A 21,584-nucleotide genomic window follows, 5' to 3' on the forward strand; every position below is an offset into this window, starting at 1 on the left:
CACTTAAGGTAGTAAAGGAGTTTTGCCATTTGGGGAGCAAAATAACTGATCATGGTCGAAGTAGAGATGATATAAAATGTAGACTGGCAATGGCAAGGAAAGAGTTTCTGAAGAAGATAAATTTGTTAACATTGAGTATAGATTTAAGTGTCAAGAAGTCATTTCTGAAAGTATTTGCGTGGAGTGTAGCCATGCATGGAAGTGCAACATGGACGATAACTAGTTTGGACAAGAAGAGAATAGAAGCTTTCGAAGTGTGGTGCTACAGAAGAATGCTGAAGATTAGATGGGTAGATCACATAACTAATGAGGAAGTATTGAATCTGATTGGGGAGAAGAGAAGTTTGTGGCACAACTTGACCAGAAGAAGGGATCGGTTGGTAGGACATGTTCTGAGGCATCAAGGGATCACCAATTTAGTATTGGAGGGCAGTGTGGAGCGTAAAAATCGTAGAGGGAGACCAAGAGATGACTACACTAAGCAGATTCAGAAGGATGTAGGTTGCAGTAGGTATTGAGAGATGAAGAAGCTTGCACAAGATAGAGTAGCATGGAGAGCTGCATCAAACCAGTCTCAGGACTGAAGACCACAACAACAACAACAACACCGTTTCACCTTGATTCAAACGACAACAGAAAACGGTGCGCTGTGGGTGAGGAGAAGCTGTAATGTTTTGACGTGTCCACGAAAATTTGTAAACTATGCGATCTGGTGTTCCAGTTATCAGAATGCGGGAAACTTCCTTAACAGAACCCTGAAATCCTGTCAGACTTCAGTGTGAGGTGCACCCGTTTGCTGGTCTGGACAAACCAGTTTGTCACACAGGCTCGACGGTGCGTGTCAAACGTTAGGCGGCCGAGTAAGGACGAATAAGCTCAACCTCAAGACACATGAAATGTCTGAGATGACATGCAATTCCACTTCGGTGCAGCTGGGAAACTACGAGTGGCTGTTATTCCACCAAAATATGCCGACCAGAAGACTCACCCATTATGGAAAGACATGAAGTTGTCCATCAGGGGAGGACCAGAAGGTGAAGAAAACAAACAATCACAACCGCTTACCACTAAGCCTCGGTATAGGAGCCGAATTATCAAAAACGGGACCATCCCCACATTGTACAAACCAGTCGAACTATCCTGAACTCATTGAATCTCTCCTCTTGAATGATCTGTTGGCTTGGAAGCCAATCCATACGCAGCACCAGGATTCCCACGTTGGAGGAGCAAGCCTGAGAGGAGCCAATCAGCGACTCCAAATCTCTCTTGTCTGCAAAAAGAAGATTTTAGACTAGGGAGGCGTCGTTCTCACGGTAAACATGGCTAAGTTTCGGCAGAAAAACAACTACCTAGACGGAACTGCAGTCCCTCATATATGGAGAGATCTAATCTTTCCAGGCCGACAATTTCCAGTTTCTGAAAGACGACTGTTAAGTTTCCCAAACAGTCGTGTGCATGAAATAGATGTTTTTGCCGCTCGTTAAAAGAACCTGGCGGCTTTCTGGCATCGGGGGATTTACAGTCTTGCCTCCACGAAATACGTGCACTAGCTGCTTTGTCTGTATCATCCCAGCTTCTAGAATGCATGGCGTTTTATGATCTTTCCTCCGTTGCACAAAGGCTCAGCTTACAGCAGTCTCTCTTAAATGACTTCCTCCACCCACTTTCCACTAACTGGCTAACTTTGCGACAGACTGCCACCTTGCCCAGGTAACATGTTTTATGAACGTTTGCCCTCCTGTCTGATCATAAACAGAAGAAGGGAAGTGTTATTGCCAGAACTCCCTCTGCAGGTAGGATCCACTGAGTGCTGCTTCGCAGAATGACTCATACAGCCTGATCGATGGGCTAAGAATTCATGACCGCAAATTCATCTCTCTCCCTATTCTACATCGCGTCGGGTACAAATTCTCTATAGCTTACACATACAGTTTTTAAGAACATTCTGCATACCTATTTCTTATGTAAAAAATGTCATAAATCACACATACTAAATGTAGTACTGGGGAACAGCGAGACCACGGCCTAAAATATAAATATTAATCTGACTGACAATGTTGTTAAAGTGAGAGAGTGGCGTGCCATCTTCCATTACAACTACTGTGCACTTTACAGTTAAGCAGATATATTGATTGGTATCTGACTAGGCCAATCATACGAGTATCTTGCAGTCAGGTATATGAACTCTGCATAGCTGCTGTTTGCTCAGCATGCAGAGGCTACCTTTCACTGCCAGGTCACATAGAAGACATTTAAAAATGGTTCAAATGGCTCTAAGCACTATGGGACTTAACATCTGAGGTCATCAGTCCCCTACACTTAGAACTACTTAAACCTAACTAACCTAAGGATATCACATATATCCACGCCCGAGGCAGGATTCGAACCTGCGACCGTAGCAGCAGCGCGTTTCCGGACTGAAGCGCCTAGAACCGCTCGTCCACAGTGGCCGGCGGAAGACATTTAAAAATATATGTTTGAGGGAGTAATTAAGAATGTAAAAATATGCAACTATTTTTGTCTTCCGTGTGATTCCAGTACAGATATAGCTTCAGTGGCTCAATTTTCGCTATTTGTTCGTTACTACACAAATGATGGAATAGTAGAATTTTAACAATTATAACCGTGAGCGGTCATACAAAAGGATGTGACTTTATAGGTGCAATTAAAGATTTTGCAGATAAAGGCTTACCTACGAGCAACTTAATATCAATGTGTAGAGACATCTGTCTACCAACGATCAGTGTAAACAGTGGTTTAATAGTATCGATATTCACATACATATTCCGCAAGCCACAATATGGTGCATGGCGAATGATACCTTTTACCAGTATTAGCGAGTTTCCGGTTCCCTTCCCAAATGGAGCGAGGGGAAAACGACTGTCTCTATTCCTCCGTACAAACCCTAATTTCTCATCTTGCCTTCCCAGTCCTTACGTAAAATGTATGGTGGCAGCAGCAGAATCGTTCTGCAGTGATCAGCACATGCCGCTACTCTAAATTTTCTCAATAGCGTTTCACGAAAAGAACGTCTTCCATCCAAGGTTGCCCATTCTAGTTCCTGAAGCATCTCCAAGTTACATGCTTGATGATAGAACCTACTGATAACAAATCTAGTAGCGCACCTCTGAATTGCTTCAATTTCTTTCTTTAATCCCAAATACTTGAGCAGTTCTCAAGAAAGGCTGGCACTGCTGTCCTGTATACGGTCTCCTTTATACGTAGATGAGCTACAGTTTCCCAAAATTCTCCAAATAACCCGAAGTCGACCGTTCGCCTTCCCTACTAAAGTCCTTATATGGAAGTTCCACTTCATATCTTTGTGATAACACTGTATTCGAGCGATAAGGGATTGATTTTCCTGCTCATCTGTATTAACTGACATTTTTCTATGTTTATAGCAAGCTACACCAAATAGAAATTCTATATCATCTTCTATCAATCTATAGTCATTCAGCGATGATACTTTCCCGTATACTACCAGTGTCAGCAGCAAACATCTCAGATTGCTGCTCACCCTATCTGGCAGATCTTTTATATATACAGGAAGTAGAGTGGTCCTGTTACACTCCTCTCTGGCACTCCTGCCGATGTTCTCGTATCTGATGATTAGGAGGGAGTAAGACTGACCAAATTTTTCTCCATTCATTGTTTACTGCTCCAAGAAAGGTTAGTATGTCAAACTTTAAATAACAACTTGAAGGATACTATGAAAATCGCCATAAGCGAGATATATTACTTTTTGTACGCGAATTTAATCAACAAAAAGTTACAAGAACTACTTGTGGAACTGCAAGCTTGTTACGATATGTTGTCTACACACTGCTATCAGATGTCTAAAATTATGCTGAACTTAATAATGATGAATGATGTGCATTGACAGACTTTTTGCCTGATATTATTCAAAAAAAAAAATCAACAAACTTTGGAGCTGCAAGGAATAGACAAGGTAATTGGGCAAATGACTAATAAAATATTTGCATTTGATACTAAAGTACACTTGAAGAAAAAGAACTGTCTACTTTTCAACTGTTGTTATGCTCTAATCAGACTTAACCATCACCGAATGTATTTATGAAGACATGGCGCTCTATTTGACAGAAAATTTAGAAGAAATAAGAAACAGTTCTGCAGATGTTGATGGTCCTGGTTTTATAGTGCGTTTCGTAAGACTCATTTGATAAATGAAATAACTGAACAGCACGACACGCAGCTTAAAGTTCAATTTGTATAACATCGTGAAAAGTAGGAGCACATTTATTTTGGAGATGTGTGCCTAGAAATTATAGTAATATACGAGACTGTACACAGTTTATTTTAACACTGTTTCTGTTATTCAAAATTGAACTACTTGAAAAATACTGTAATCGGTTGTCCAATCATTCACAAGACGCATTAAGAACCGTATGCAGTCCAAGCAATGCAAATGTAACCGAGATAGCCTAAAAACCACGCCACAAGTCACATTAATTAATATGTCTATTTTTGTACCAAAGACTGCATTTCAATTAAAATGAATGGAAATCTCGATTCAAGAATAAAACCATAACTTTTTTTTGGCAAGAGAAGGGTATTGTGAATGAAGGAGCTCATCAGCTTTTTGCTGTTTTTAAAGTTTGAAATTAATTCCAGCAGGACAATGCGACACCTCACACGTCCAGAATTGCTGCAGAGTGGCTCCAGAAACACACTTCTGAGTTTAAATGCTTCCGCTGGCCACCAAGCTCCTCAGACATGAACATTATTGAACATATCTGGGATGCCTTGCAACGTGCTGTTCAAAAGAGATCTCCACCCCTCGCACTGTTACGGATTTAAGGCAGCCCTGCAAGATTGATTGTATCAGTTCCCTCCAGCACTACTTCAGATATTAGTTAGTCCGTGCCACGTCGTACTGCGGCACTTTTGCGTGCTCGCGGAGGCCCTACATGCTATTAGGCAGGTGTACCAGTTTCTTTGGATCTTCAGTGTATGTGTGCATGGTATTTTCAGGAATTATAAGCTTTTTAAACTGTCAAATTCTTATATTTCATTGTTATATCAATTATTATATTACTTCTTATATTTTATTCTTATGTTTATTCTGCAGGAAGATTTGGTAGTTATCCTCGGATAAGACCGATCACAGAAACATTGAAGTGTAGGAATTCCGAACACCATGGAGACTGCACAAAGGTCGGTTTGTCACAGTCACATTTTTTCGTATGAATCACACTCCAGAAATAAACGTCTTTAATATTGCTAAATATTACACATGTTGGCTATCATCAAACATAATGGATCATTTTTTTACGAAAACTGGTACTTGCAGTTGATTATGAATCAGTAGATGGATTTTATTGCGTTACGTCTAGTTTTGATATCTCTTCGCTTTGTAATGAGGGTAGAGCCATTCCTCAGGTTTTGGACGAAGTGTTTGATTTGCTGGTAAAAGTGTACTTCAGAGGGCTGACAGAACGGCATGTACTCATATACTTTAGAGGAATTATCTTCAACGAACAGGCTGGCACTCCATCTTCACCCATGAATTTCTCGTCGTATAACAAAGGGTCACTCTGTCCATCCCATGAGTCAATAATGAACAAGAATGGTTCGATTTTTAACATAGAGCTGCATAATTGTATTCATGAAATAATTGTATGTTTCTGCTGTCAGCTTCCTAGATTTTGTAGCAGTTAGGTACACGTCCGGATGTTGCCCCATTAGTTGGTTCACACGCTGTTGCACTCTAGAACCGAACTGTCCACTACCTTCCAGAAGACAGCTGGAAGCTTTTGGCACAAGTTTTCTGGCCAATGTTATACTATACTGGGTGGTGCAGAATGTATCAAGTGGTGTATGGGTTGACAGCAAGCTCCGTAATATTTTCACCTCAGTGCGACAATGTTCGTTTACCGTTGATGTGATATTCGCATTCGGTTTGATAAGTATTGATCACAAAATCAGGGTCAAACTGCTGAGTTATAACAGACGTTTGACGCGAAAAGTTTCTGCTGTTTGCAATAATCCTTCGAACATACGTTATTCCTTTGTGCTGACATATTTTATATATCGAAATCAAATCCTACGCTTTGCCTTTAAGGTATCACACTACGTTTTTGAAGCTTAAATTCAAAATCTCTGGATTGCAGTGAAGACGCTGCCGCCATCTCCCATTGCCACAAAATTCGGGTTGTAGTTAGATTTACGTTCTTTCTGGTTTCTTCAGAACGATCGTAGACCCACAAATCGATCATTTTATGTTTTTTATGTTTTTTTTACATTTCTTCACATGGTTCTTCCATCACCATACTTACTAATTATTCTTTAGTTTCTGTATGCTTTCTGACGTGATCGATTTCAATGTTCATTTTAGATGAAGTTTGGGAGGTCTTACTGCCTTTATCTGTAAACAAAAATGAAAGATTGTTATTTTTTCTTATGAACTTCCTGCCCAATATTGTAGCATTACTCGGAAGTCTCGTGAAGACATTTCAAGAGAACAGGCTACAACCCTGCCTCACTCCCTACCCAACGAGTGCTTCCCTTTCATGTCCCTCGATTCTTATAACTGCCATTTGGTTTCTGTACAAATTGTAAATAGCCTTTCGCTTCCTGTATCTTACCCCTGCCACCTTTAGAATTTGAAAGAGAGTATTCCAGTCAACATTGTCAAAAGCTTTCTCTAAGTCTACCAATGCTAGAAACGTAGGTTTGCCTTTCCTTAATCTTTCTTTTAAGATAAGTATTTCCTCACGTGTTCCAATATTTCTACGGAATCCAAACTGATCTTCCCCGAGGTCGGCTTCTACTAGTTTTTCCATTCGTCTGTAAAGAATTCGCGTTAGTATTTTGCAGCTGTGACTTATTAAACTGATAGTTCGGTAATTTTCACATCTGTCAACACCTGCTTCCTTTGGGATTGGAATTATTATATTCTTCTTGAAGGCTGAGGGTATTTCGCCTGTCTCATACATCTTGCTCACCAGATGGTAGAGTTTTGGCAGTACTGGCTCTCCCAAGGCCGTCAGTAGTTCCAATGGAATGTTGTCTACTCCGGGGGCCTTGTTTCGACTCAGGTCTTTCAGTGCTCTGTCAAACTCTTCACGCAGTATCGTATCTCCCATTTCATCATCATCTACATCCTCTTCCATTTCCATAATATTGTCCTGAAGTACATCGCCCTTGTATAGACCCTCTATATACTCCTTCCACCTTTCTGCTTTCCCTTCTTTGCTTAGAACTGGGTTTCCATCTGAGCTCTTGATGTTCATACAAGTGGTTCTCTTATCTCCAAAGGTCTCTTTAATTTTCCTGTAGGCAGTATCTACCTTACCCCTAGGGAGATAAACCTCTACATCCTTACATTTGTCCTCTAGCCATCCCTGCTCAGCCATTTTGCACTTCCTGTCGATCTCATTTTTGAACGTTTGTATTCCTTTTTGCCTGCTTCATTTACTGCATTTTTATATTTTCTCCTTTCATCAATTAAATTCAATATTTCTTCTGTTACCCAAGGATTTCTAATAGCCCTCGTCTTTTTACCTACTTGATCCTCTGCTGCCTTCACTACTTCATCCCTCAAAGCTACCCATTCTTCTTCCAGCGTATTTCTTTCCCCCATTCCTGTCAAATGTTCCCTTATGCTCTCCCTGCAACCCTGTACAACCTCTGGTTCTTTTAGTTTACCCAGATCCCATCTCCTTAAATTGACAACTTTTTGCAGTTTCTTTAGTTTTAATCTACAGTTCATGACCAATAGATTGTGGTCAGAGTCCACATCTTCCCCGGGAAATGTCTTAGAATTTAAAACCTGGTGTCTGAATCTCTGTCTTACCATTATATAATCTATTTGATACCTTCTAGTATCTCCAGGATTCTTCCATGTATAAAACCTTCTTTCATGATTCTTGAACCAAGTGTTAGCTATGATTAAGTTATGCTCTGTGCAAAACTCTACCAGGCGGCTTCCTCTTTCATTTCCTGCTCTCAATCCATATTCACCTTCTACGTTTTGTTCTCTCCCTTTTCCTGCTCTCGAATTCCAGTCACCCATGACTATTAAATTTTCGTCTCCCTTCACTGTCTGAATAATTTCTTTTATCTCATCATACATTTCATCAATTTCTTCGTCATCTGCAGAGCTAGTTGGCATATAAACTTGTACTACTGTAGTAGACGTGGGCTTCATGTCTACCTTGGCTACAATACTGCGTTCACTATGCTGTTTGTAGTAGCTCATCTGCGCTCCTATTTTTTATTCATTATTAAAAATACCCCTGCATTTCCCCTATTTGATTTTGTATTTATAACCCTGTATTCACCTGACCAAGAGTCTTGTTCCTCCTGCCATCGAACTTCACTAATTCCCACTGCATCTAAGTTTAACCTATCCATTTCCCTTTTTAAATTTTCTAACCTACCTGCCTGTTTAAGGGATCTGATATTCCACGCTCCGATCCGTAGAATGCCAGTTTTCTTTCTCCTGATAACGACGTCCTCTTGAGTAGCCCCTGGCCGGAGATCCGAATGGGGGACTATTTATCTCCGGAATATTTTACCCAAGAGGACGCCATCATCATTTAATCATACAGTAAAGCTGCGTGCCCTCGGGAAAAATTACGTCTGTAGTTTTCCCTTGCTTTCAGCCGTTCGCAGTACCAACACAGCAAGACCGTTTGGGTTCGTGTTACAAGGCCAGATGAGTCCATAGTCCAGACTGTAGCCCCTGCAACTACTGAAAAGACTGCTGCCCCTCTTCAGGAACCACACGTTTGTCTGGCCTTTCTACAGGTACCCCTCCACTGTGGTTGCACCTACGGTACGATTATCTGTATTGCTGAGGCACGCAAGCCACCCCACCAACAGCAAGGTCCATGGCTCATGCTCATCAGTTTGAATTAAGTTTAGATATGGAAATGCTTACTTGAAAATTAAAGTACCGGTTGTAAATTTATGCCAGATTTGATCTTCAAAACGTATACCAACTAAACTGCACAAAATTGCCGCAAGCCAACAAATAAATTGTAATGTACCGGCAACAGGAAAGCGACGTATGTGACATCCAGTGTCATGCCATATAGGGAGAACTTCTTCAACTGTGTCACTGGCAACGAGAACTGCTGCCCATTTTGGCCACTAGAAGTCGTAAAATTAGTGTGTAACATCAATAACCACCGCCCTTGAAAGAGAAAACTACTGCATCAATACTGATATTCAAGCATGTTTCCTTTCTTTCTTTTTTTCTAAAAGTGGAATGCTATATTTTCTTAAATGGTTTTCGAAAGCTCTCTAAAAGGCGGGTACAGTGACATGACTCTTATATTATTATTTATTTTATGGCCTTCATTGGACCACTCTAGTCAAAAATACAAAGTTGTAAACAAGTTGTTACATAGTCATACAATTTGGTTCAACAGTAACTTAATATGATATTTATGTGATATAATTATTAGAGTCTATTCTTATATGAAAGGTGTTTTGCCCTTCTGTCTGTCCAATATTTCTTCATTATTTCAGACATTTTCTTTCTTTCTTCATCTTAGACCACTCTTCCTGTACTCCTTTTATTGATTTTCATTTGTAGTCTGGTTTGTGGGTCTTGCAGTATTCTGGTTTTCTCTGTCTTGTTTTTTAGGTCATCTAGTGTAATTTGAAGTTCTTTTATGTCTTCCTTAATTTCTGTGAATCATTTAATGTCGCTCTTGCTATTCCACAATTTTTCTATTATTTTTTACTAATTCTGTTTTCTGGAGTTCTCATCAGGTGTCCAAAGAATGAGATGCGTTTCTCCCTGATTGTGCTCATTACTGGTTCTATTTTCTTATATACTGTTTCATTTGATGCTATTCTTCAATGTCCATTTATTTTATACTGTTTATTTATAGATATCCTAATTATTCTTCTTTCTATTTTTAGTATTCTGTCAATTTCGGCTGTATTAGTTGTTTTGAAGATTTCTGGTTGTGTAACTGTTTTATAGTGTTTTAATTTTGCATCTATAGATAGGCTTTTTTTGTTGTATGTAGTTTTGGTAATGTAACTTGCTAAGTTCAGTTTTTTTTATTCTGTTCTGCCATGATGACTTCTCGTTTAGATTGTGTTTTATTATTTCGCCTAAATATTTAAAATTACCAACAATTTTGATTTTCTGTTCTCCTATTGTAATTTTGTTTGCAAGTGGTGGATCAGTTAGCATAATCTCCGTTTTTCAAATGATATTCTAAATCTTACTTTCTCTGCTATTTCTTGTGGTGATTTCACTTGTTGCCTGGCTTCTTGAACGGTGTTGGCTAGGAGAGCAAGATAATCAGGGAATCCCAAGAAGTTTAAGCTAATATCATCTTTTGCGCTTCCAATTCTTATCATCTTTGGATTGTCCTTGTACCATTCTCTCATTATGTATTCCAGTGCACAGTTGAACAGTAATGGTGATAGGCTGTCACCCGTCTTAAACTTGTTTTTATGAGGAATGATTCCGTAATTTCTCCTCTAAACATAACGCTTATTAATATTACCTGTGTTGTGGGGTGGAGAATTGCAGCACTTCCCTTGATGAATCAGAGATACACTACAAGCAGGAAGCAACTACCGTACTCGGGTAGCAAAGTAATGATGAAGTGCACATGTGGCTGTTTAATCTGGGCAATACTTTGAGGTCCTCTGATGAACGCTCTGTTGCCGAAAAGCAGAGAGCAAAATCAGATAGCGTACGAAGCAATGACACTTTCAATATCAAAATTTTAACAGTAAATTGTCGAAGCATTCATAACAAAGTTAGTGAATTTACCGCCCTCCTGGAAAGTTGTCGTGCTCAAACTATTCATGGTGTACGTGTATTGTCATATTGCTGGCTTAGTTGTGGAGTATCCTTGCGGACAGCCGCGTCTGTCGAGTCGAGCATGAGACACGGAACTGTTACGTTGTGTAGTGTGTAGCGCTGCATGTGAGAGGCATTGTTAGTATGGAAGTTGAAGTGTTGCTACAAGTGATAAAATAAGTAAATGATTCAGAGAAAAGTGCGTCAAGGAGTAATTTAAATATGAGCAGTGCTGCTGTTAACGTATTTGTGTATCCTCTCGTTGCGTGTCGTACCGTACTGTATCAATCATCCGCGCCGTGTCTCCCAGAATGAACTGATGTGAATCAGTAGAAATTAGTTACCGTAAAAGAGTGCAGTCAGGTGCCAGTGTCTTGTAGCGAGCGTGAAGACGTGCGTTCGATCATCGCGTTTCCTCATTATCAACAATCAGCCGCGCCGCGACTGTTACGTGCACGCTCGTACAAGTGAGAACTGAGAACTGAATAATTAACTCTATAATCAGTGCTATACCATTACTAGTGTCAAGGAGGACTGGTACCAAAAGTGATTTGTGCATGCGTGACGAGCGTAAGAACTTTCGTGCCATCATTCGGGCTTTGACATCATCAACAATCACCCGCGTCGTGTCGGTTACGCGTACGCTCGTCTGAATGATATTGTGGACTGGTAACCATCCATTAACTGGGATAAACACTTATGAGTTAGAATGTAAACAGTGCAACCTGCGATTTTCTTTAATCATCTCAAAATATAGATGTTCATAGCAGAGGTCCAACAGTGTTGTGTTTTAACGTTGAGTGGCTCCCCTAAACCCACTTGCATATTTCGATACATAATTTCAGGCAAGCCAGCAGCAGTGTGGAGCAGAACAATACCAACGCCGCGGGAGTATCAGGTACGTGGTGTGGGAAACGGTGCACGGTCGAAACGACAAACAGTTAAAGGTATCCCCACCCATCTGTACCCGGGTGTGTTACAACGGTACCGAGAGCTGGGTGAAACCCGAAGTAGAAAATTCAGAAATATGTATAGAGGAGTAGAACGTATATCGCTGAGATAGATTAAACACCTTAGGGTGGGGAAGTGTCAGTTGCATTCGACGAAATATTGTGCCTGTCGAGGTAGAAACTGAGTCAGACAGTGAAGTTTTCTGGTCATGGGTAAGAGGCTTCGAAAGCTCAAATTAATTATCTGATGTTTTTACCGGCCGTCCGATTCCGCCTTGGCATTCATTCAAAGAAAGCGAAGGCTGTGACAGAACCTGCATTTCGGATAAGAAGTGACGTATAATTGGAGTGTGAACTATTTGTGTATAACAGTGACTGTTGGTTTCGATTGTTGAGTGACGTCACGCGAGCTCTGGGATGTGTACGTCAAAGAACTTGTGACACAGTGTATTTACTCGTCCGATCCGTGACAGTACAAAGAGCTGGTGCTACGAAGTAAACGTACTCCACGGTGGTGCGCTTTTGACGACGCTAGCGGCACCTATGTGCGAAAGGGAACAGTTATCTGCAGCGATTACGGAAGAAGACGCTAGTGGCACCTATGAGCAAAAGTGAAAACTTTTTTGCAGCCATAATCGTATACGACGTGAGCGGCACCTAGGAGCGAAGCTGAAAATATTGCAAAGAGATGGTGCAGTGCTGACAGCTGGACGGCGTCAACTGAGTCGACGCTACGCAACAGCCGCGACTAGGGAGCCAGCAGACAACGCAAAGTAATTCGCACATCACAACGTTACCTCACGCAACTGAAGCAACGAGAGTAATTAACTGGCAGTGCAGATTGCGTTCTATAATTATGTAATTAGAGACAGTAACAGTTGAAATACTTTTGTTCATAAAATTACGAGCCATAATTACTTTGCCGATCGTACAGTAAAGTAAATGTCACTGTCAGACCCTGCTTATTTAGTAGTCTAATTTTTATCAACAGTTAATACAATTGCAGAACTATATTTACGTTAACTTATGTTTCATTGATTTTTTCCTGTTACTTGATCTTGTGTGTTATGTGTGCTTCTGAGCACGAATTACAGCGCTGAATTCATATGGCGTTGTAGTTTGGTTGTAGTTCTTATCATCCAATCTGTACTATGAGCGTTATTGTGATTTGTTTACTTATTGCTTGGGTGACTTTACAGTGGTTCAATATGGCAAGTAATGAGCTTGGTGCATCTGCAATAGACAGGGAGGTTAAAGCAGTCTCTTTAGGTGAAAGTAATCAGGTAGAGACGAAAACAGAAGCATGGAGTAGTGAAATGCCGAACTATTCCGGCATAGGTGACAGTAGCTTATCAACAGAGATGAGAAGTCCAAATGCAGTCTCGTCACCAATCATGGAGACGCCCAAACGAGATGATTGTAAACTTAGGTCTGACCTGTCCATCTTTGACATGCCCAGAATATTATTGCATAATAATAACGAAGATATTAGGCGATCAGTAGAGCATAACAACAAACTGTTAAAGGAAGATATTAGGCAATCGGTAGAGCAGATAAGCGAACGACTCAGTAAAAAAATCGACGAGACTAATGAGGCTCTAAGGAAGCTGGTTGACTCAAGTCATCAAAGGATAGATGAACTTACAGTTCGGTTTGAGGAGAACGTTGCAGGCAATACTAAACGCTTTGAAAAGGTAGAATCGGATGTCAAAGAAGTGAAGGAAGAACATACTGAAAACGTTGAAGTTTGCGACGAGCATTTCGAACAACTAGATGAGGTTCAAATGGTTCGAATGGCTCTGAGCACTATGGGACTTAACTTCTGAGGTCACCAGTCCCCTAGACCTAGAATTACTTAAAACTAACTAACCTAAGGACATCACACACATCCATGCCCGAGGCAGGATTCGAACCTGCGATCGTAGCGGTCGCGCGGTTCCAGACCGTAGCGCCTAGAACCGCTCGATGACCCCGGCCGCCACTAGATGAAGAACTGAAACACTGTAGACTCAAGATATCAGCTGTTGCGCTAAACCAGGATGCTTATGCATGGCGAGTAGAAGAGGTGTACAGTGAGATAGGAAAGACTAAGGAGCAGGTCGGTCAGCAGGTGGAGAACCAGGTGAAATCACTATTACATAATGGAAACATTGCGGGAGGCAGCTTAATTGGTATACAAAATGATGAGGTCTTCCTTAGCATAGGGAATTTTACGAACTTCGAACCAAATGGAAGGTGGCATCCCAGAGATTTCCTAGATCAATTTAAGGGCGTGTTACCTGAATTATGGGACGAGCAGAGAAAGGTAAGCTTTGTTGCAGCAAGATTGAAAGGTAAAGCTGGTACCTGGGGCATGAGAATAGGACACAAGTGTACAACCTTTGCTGGATTTGAAAAAGAATTTTTGCAACAATATTGGTCATGACGGAAGCAAAATGAAGTACGTAACAGTCTATATCAAGGTAGAAGGTTTGCGAGAGAGTGTGACCAGAACTTAAAGAAGTTTTTCCAAGGTTATTATGAGAGGAACTTGTATTTAGATGAACCGATGACGACAGAAGCAAAAGTGTCCCTGATCATAAGTAAACAACCGATAGGAGTTCAGGATAAGTTGCTAGCAATCCCTAGTGATTACGTAGAGGCAGTTAGACAAGTTGTATGATTTACAAAGAACAGGAGGAGGAGAAGCTGATAGTAGAGTATCAGGGAACAACGAATCCAATACAGATACCCCTGTAAACCATAAAAATAGACGCAATAGACAATACTGGAATAATAATGGCAGGAGACATAGCGGTAATATCCGTGGCCATGGTGGTCACAGAGGACACCGTGGTGGCTACGGATATCGGAACCTAGGGCACGATGTATTACATGACCAGGTGCGAGACTCAAATCATAGCCCAGACAGGTAGCGTAGGGAAAGAACACTGGATAACTAGAGGAGGTTACTGGTGTGGCCCAATCAGGAACGAAGGATGGAGGGCCCATTACTATGTCTATTTGCAAGCTGGATAATTGGACAGAGATTGTGGAAGACCTATTGCAAGAATTTGGTGAAGGCCGTGAGGAAGTTATACAGCCTATCGTTGAAGCAGAAATCTTTGGTACTCGTATCGATGTTTTAGTGGATTCTGGTAGCCAGGTCAATGTAGTATATCAGAAGCTCTATACAAAGTGGTCGGAACAAGGAAGGAGGATACCCAGTTTTCCTGTTCATGGAATATGTATCACAGGTGCCTTTGGTGCAAGGAGCAAGATTATTAAGGAACAGATCTTAGTCACAATGAAGCTTGGCGCTGAAGATTATGATGTGTCAGAACTAGTTGTGCCCGGGTTGGCGTTGCCCATAATCTTAGGGGTCGACTGGCTAAGTGAACAAAAGGCTCAATTAAACTATGGAAAAGGATGTGTGGAAGTGCAGAAAGGAGGAACGGAAATTGTTATTGCCTTTAAAGAGAGGATCAATGTCAAAGAAGTAGTTGGAACGACGAAGATATGCTGTGATACCGATCTGCAACTATCACCACAAGGCGCTATGAAAGGAGATTTGGGAGCTCTGAGCAAGAAGCAGTGGGGATGGGAAGCCAAGATCAGTACGGAAGACATTGAACCTGTTGTCAAACGGAAACTCCAGTTATTAGAGCATCAAGACCATGAGACCAAAGAAGAATTGATGAGGGTCCTGTGAAGGTACAGGCAAGTTGTTTCAAGTGAACCTGGTATAATCAAGACAGCTGAGTGCAAATTACAACTGAAGGAGCATGAACCATTTTTTGTGCGGCCTTATACGGTACCTCAATCGAAACGTGAAGCAGTGGAAGAAGAGCTCCAGAGAATGTTGCGAATGGGAATAATAGAAAGGTCAACTAGCCAATATAACAATCCATTGTTCGTTGTGGAAAAGAAGAATGGCGATGTCAGAGTAGTAATGGATGCACGTCCGAATGCCGATGTCAGAGTAGTAATGGATGCACGTCCAGTGAATAAAATTATAATTCTAGAAAGAGACAGACCTGAGAATTTGGAAGAGTTACCTCAAAAGTTTCATGGGGCAAGAATATTCAGTAGTATTGATCTCAGATAGGGGTACTGGCAGGTCCCTCTACATAAGGATTCAGGTAGATAGTGTCGGAAGTTCCATGCGGCTTTTCGCGGATGATGCTGTAGTATACAGAGAAGTTGCAGCATTAGAAAATTGTAGCAAAATGCAGGAAGATCTGCAGCGGATAGGCACTTGGTGCAGGAAGTGGCAACTGACCCTTAACATAGACAAATGTAATGTATTGCGAATACATAGAAAGAAGGATCCTTTATTGTATGATTATATGATAGCGGAACAAACACTGGTAGCAGTTACTTCTGTAAAATATCTGGGAGTATGCGTGCGGAACGATTTGAAGTGGAATGATCATATAAAATTAATTGTTGGTAAGGCGGGTACCAGGTTGAGATTCATTGGGTGAGTCCTTAGAAAATGTAGTCCATCAACAAAGGAGGTGGCTTACAAAACACTCGTTCGACCTATACTTGAGTATTGCTCATCAGTGTGGGATCCGTACCAGATCGGGTTGACGGAGGAGATAGAGAAGATCCAAAGAAGAGCGGCGCGTTTCGTCACAGGGTTATTTGGTAACCGTGATAGCGTTACGGAGATGTTTAACAAACTCAAGTTGCAAACTCTGCAAGAGAGGCGCTCTGCATCGCGGTGTAGCTTGCTCGCCACGTTTCGAGAGGGTGCGTTTCTGGATGAGGTATCGAATATATTGTAAAATTAGAGAGATTAGAGCGCGCACGGAGGCTTTCAGACAGTCGTTCTACCCGCGAACCATACGAGACTGGAACAGGAAAGAGAGGTAATGACAGTGGCACGCAAAGTGCCCTCCGCCACACACCGTTGGGTGGCTTGCGGAGTATAAATGTAGATGTAGATGTAGATGTAGACCCTTCACTGCTTTCCTGTATGGAGGAAGAAGCTACCAGTATCTTCTACTACCATTTGGCCTTAATATTTCCACATCTGCCTTTGTTAAAGCATTGGATAAGGTACTGGGCGAGCAGTTGAGTAGGAAGGTCACTGTGTACGTAGATGACATCTTGACAGCAATTACAATGTGGGAAAGTATGTTAAAACATTAGAAAAAGTGCTCATGGCCTTTGAGGAAGCAGGAGTGACAATGAATTTGGAGAAATCGGATTTTGGAAGGAGTTAGGTTAAGTGTCTTGGCCACATCGTTAAGGCACAGTGGATCAAACTGGATGAGGACAAACTACAAGCGGTCAAGGATTTTCCTGCACCCCACTGTAAGAAGCAATTAAGAGGTTTCCTTGGTTTATGTGGATGGTATAGGAAGTTTATAAGTGGTCATTCACTTAGTGACCCACATTTGTTGAATCTGCTAAAGAACAAGTTGCTGTGGGACTGGACAGATGAATGCCAAGTTGCTTCTGAGGAAATAAAGAAACAGATGTGCGATCCTACGCTGCTTTTGCACCCAGACTTCAGCAAGAAATTTTACTTGGCTTGTGACAGCTCAGACCATGGATTAGGAGTGCACTTATACCAACTGGATGAAATGGACTCAGATAATCTTAATAGCATTTGCAAGCAGGACTCTGACTAAATGGGAATGGCAATATACAGTCACAGAGAATAAGGCACTTGCTGTCCTGTGGGGTTTCACAAAATCTAGATATTACCTGGCTGGCAGAACCACCAAGGTAGTCACAGACCATAAGGCATTGACCTTTCTACTTGGTGGCAAATTATATCATAGACATCTCACCAGGTGGGAGCTTGCCTGACAAGAATATGAGTTTAGTGTTGTCTACCGACCTGGGAACCAAAACATACCTGATGCACTTTCGAGGATGCCACCTGGCGTTCATGATATAAATGTTAATGGACCACAAGGGCAGGAATTAAGCATTAATCTGATCAAGGGCGTTCAATACGAGTCATTTGTTACCAAATTACTTAAGAAAATCCGACGTGAGCAAAATGAAGATCCTGCATTGAAGAGTGTGAAGGTAAGATACGGGTGTGCTGGAGAAGATAAATTGAGATAATATTACTTAATTCATCACAACATTCTATGCTGTCGTGTGGATGAATCGTCACAGGACTGGAAGTTGAGCATTCTCGAACATGCTGTTGAGAAGCTGGTGTGGTACACGCATTTCAGTAATGCACACTTTGTCGCAACCAAATGTCTGGAAAAACTAAGGAAGGAGTGTATTTTCTTTGGCATGAGCAAAAAGAGTAGGAAGATATTACAGACCTGTGATGTGTGCCAGAAGACTAAGACAACTACTGTTAGCCATAAGAGACCTATGCACCCCATAATTCCTGGTGGAATTAAAGACATAGTGGCCGCTGACTTGCTTGGTCCACTGCCTAAGTCCCGTGGCAATTTCACACAGCTCATAGTGGTGTTAGAAGTGTGTTGAAAATATGTAAAATTCTACCCCCTAAGGAAAGCAACTGGTAAGGCAATATCAGCGAAAATGACTATTTTACACAGGTGTGCAAACCAAGGCAAGTGATATCAGACAATGGTCCACAATTTGTATCAAAGGAGTGTAAGGAAATGTTGCAGAGAAATGGTGTGGAACAAGTTTTGATAGCCAAGTGTAGACCCACCTCAAATCCAGCTGAGAGTCATGAAAGAGGTGAACCGCATGTGCAGGGCATATTGTAGTAGGAAATATAGCAGATGCAAAGAGTATGTAACAGATTTTAAGGGTGTAATCGATAGCCTACCTCATGCCACGACAGGTTTTGCACCATGTGAAGTCCTGCTGAACTAACCTCCTGAAAGTATATTCTCCAATATCTTGAATGATTCTCCCGCCGTGGATCAATCGTGGGACAGAAAAATTGAATTAGCCATGGAACATTTACGTGATGAGGCTCAACGGCGGAAAGAAAGTCGTGATAAGATCGTGCGACCGATTAAGTATGAAGTCGGTGACCTTGTGTTAATCAAAACCCACACACGTTCTAACAAACTGGACGAAGAAATTAAGAAGTTCCATCATGAATACCAAGGACCATATCGTATTGTTGATATCAAATGTCGTAATACTGTTGAACTGGTTCGTGTGAAGTCAGGTAGGCACGAGGGAAACCACCATGTGGAAAACATTAAACCATACCATAGTGAGCAAGATTAATGACCGATTGTTCTATGTCGCATGTGGGAACTGTACACATGTCAGCTGCTATTGTCCTTAAGTACAGACATTAATTTCTAATTATTATGAGGTTTCATGAGGACACACTAATCGAGTGAGATTTAACTAGGATATGTTACTGCCATATGCAATTTTTTTTCTTTCTTTTCACTTTCTACCTATTTAACCTAGATTATATGTATTACATTTCTTCTTGCCCACACAGTGATATGGTTTGAGTGGTTACTGCAATTTTTTTCTTTCTTTTCACTTTCTATCTATTTAACCTAGATTATATGTATTACATTTCTTCTTGCCCACACAGTGATATGGTTTGAGTGATTACTAGTGTCTAGTGTATATAGATTGTGCTATCCAAAAGTTTTTCATTTAAAAGTTTTCTACTACTCCTGCTGAATGATTGCTATTATTTTTTGTACCATTCACTTAGTAAGTAAATTTAACTTAGTGGACATCCATATATTTTTCTTCTTAATAGCCCATGTGTTTATTATGTCATACAGAACATCGTAATGTCTACTGTAGTAGTAACAGACTAAGGCTAAGTTGAATAGGCATTGCTAGGGCAACACTGAGAGCGCCATTAACCTGTTTCATGTACGCCAATGGACGGATTACCGCGAGGCGAGAGTCGCGAGCTGACGACTATACTGCACATCTGCCAGTCAGTGCAGCATCGATGCTACAGTCACTCCCCACCCCTTTCAATGCAAACAATGCTCGCTTGTGATGCAGTGTTGCGAGTAGTGAAGTGATTTTTTTTCTTGGGTTTTTGACAGCGTAGTGCTGATGAGGGTTGTTTAGTTTTTGCCTAATAGTGCCACCATTGATATTGTCTACTGGAGTAGCAGTGAACACGTGTGTTTTTCTGCTATTTATTTATCTCCTTCTTTCAGGCACCTTTGTATCACGTCTAACCTTTCGTATTTGTAAACTTTTCTATTTCAGGGACTTAATATTTTTGTGTCTTATTGTATGAACTGTTTGTTTATGCACTGTATTGTAACTGTGGTTTGCTATACAGGTTGCACTGAGGCTCGCACAGACTGTGTGAAGTGCTTTCGTAAGAAGCCCACAGCACTCCGTTCGATGTCGCGCGGAGTCTCTGCAGTTGCATCGTTTTATTGTTCAACAAATACCAAATGTTCATTTAATGATCCACCCGTACAAGCTGCAGATCGTTCAGCAACTTCAAATTAACGATCTGTTAACGCGTAGGCAGTATGCTAAACGCATTTTGGTAAAAGTACACGACGACGACAATTTCATTAACAACCTGTGGATGTCGGACGAAGCTGTCTTCCACCTCTGTAGCTTTTCCAATAGATAAAATTTTCGCTACTGGTCGCCGCAAAATCAACGTCTGCTACACAAGCGTTCATTTTACAGCAGCAAGGTTACTGCCATGTCATCAAGGGGTGTTATAGGCCCCTACGTTTTTGAGGATGATGATGGGTGGACAACGACTGTAACGTCTGTTCGGTGTGTTGCCATGGTGGAAAGTTTTGTTGTGCATGAACTGCCCCGTTTTCCAGACAACAGTCGGCTTCAACATGACAGTGCAACGGGACATGCAGCACGGATATCGATGGGAGCTGTGCGACCAGTGTTTGGTAACCGAGCCATTTCAAGGCACAGCGACATTGTGTGACGCCTAAGATCACCTGACCTGACTATATGTGATTTTTGCTTGTGGGGCCGCCTTAATAGCGTGATTTATCGTACTCGACCTGCCACCGATGAAGAGTTTTAAAGTAAGAATACGAGATGAAATCTCTAGGATTCCTACTGAAATGTTATGTCCAGCCATGAATAACGTTCCTATCAGGGTGCAGGAATGTGTGCGCCAAGAGGGAGCTGATCTTCCGGGTCTGGTACTCAAGAAATAAAAATGTTTGTGACATTTTAAAAATGGTTCAAATGGCTCTGAGCACTATGAGACTTAACATCTGAGGTCATCAGTCCCCTAGAACTTAGAACTACTTAAACCTAACTAACCTAAGGACATCACACACATCCATGCCCGAGATTGGATTCGAACCTGCGACCTAAGCGGTGTCGCGGTTCCAGACTGAATCGCCTAGAACCGCTCGGCCACACCGGCCGGCTTTGTGACATTCAATAATGGTATATTCTGTACTACAGAGTGATATAAATAAATATGTGTAAAGTAATTGTGGTCATCTATTAATCAACATTTCAAAATTTCCTCTTCTTTTGAGCCACCCTGTATAAATTAACTGTTTAAATATTTTTAAATTGTATAATTAATAGTTTAATACAGCGATGAATAAAATAAAATGGAAAAAATGATGAGAGCAGCAGGAATCGAACTTGTGCTGACAGTCTCTAGTCAGTGTACTGACCACGGTTTTTTTTTTCTTCATCATTTTGTTCGTCATTGTTCTCGGCCTTTGGTCTGAGCAGAAGTTACGTGACACCCCTTCTAGTTCATCGTTGGATACGTCACTGAGGGTTTTATTATCATTATTATTATTACAGAGGGCAGTCAGCCCTCTGACCGAACACACCAAGCTATCTTGCGAGTGGGGCATCCCTCCTCTCGACTATAGTGCTGTTGTCTCAAATGTTCCTAAATAATCCGTCGAACTCAATGCTTGCACAGTATGACACACTCA

This window comes from Schistocerca gregaria, chromosome X, assembly GCF_023897955.1.
Source record: "Schistocerca gregaria isolate iqSchGreg1 chromosome X, iqSchGreg1.2, whole genome shotgun sequence".
In the NCBI taxonomy this organism is placed as follows: Eukaryota; Metazoa; Arthropoda; class Insecta; order Orthoptera; family Acrididae; genus Schistocerca; species Schistocerca gregaria.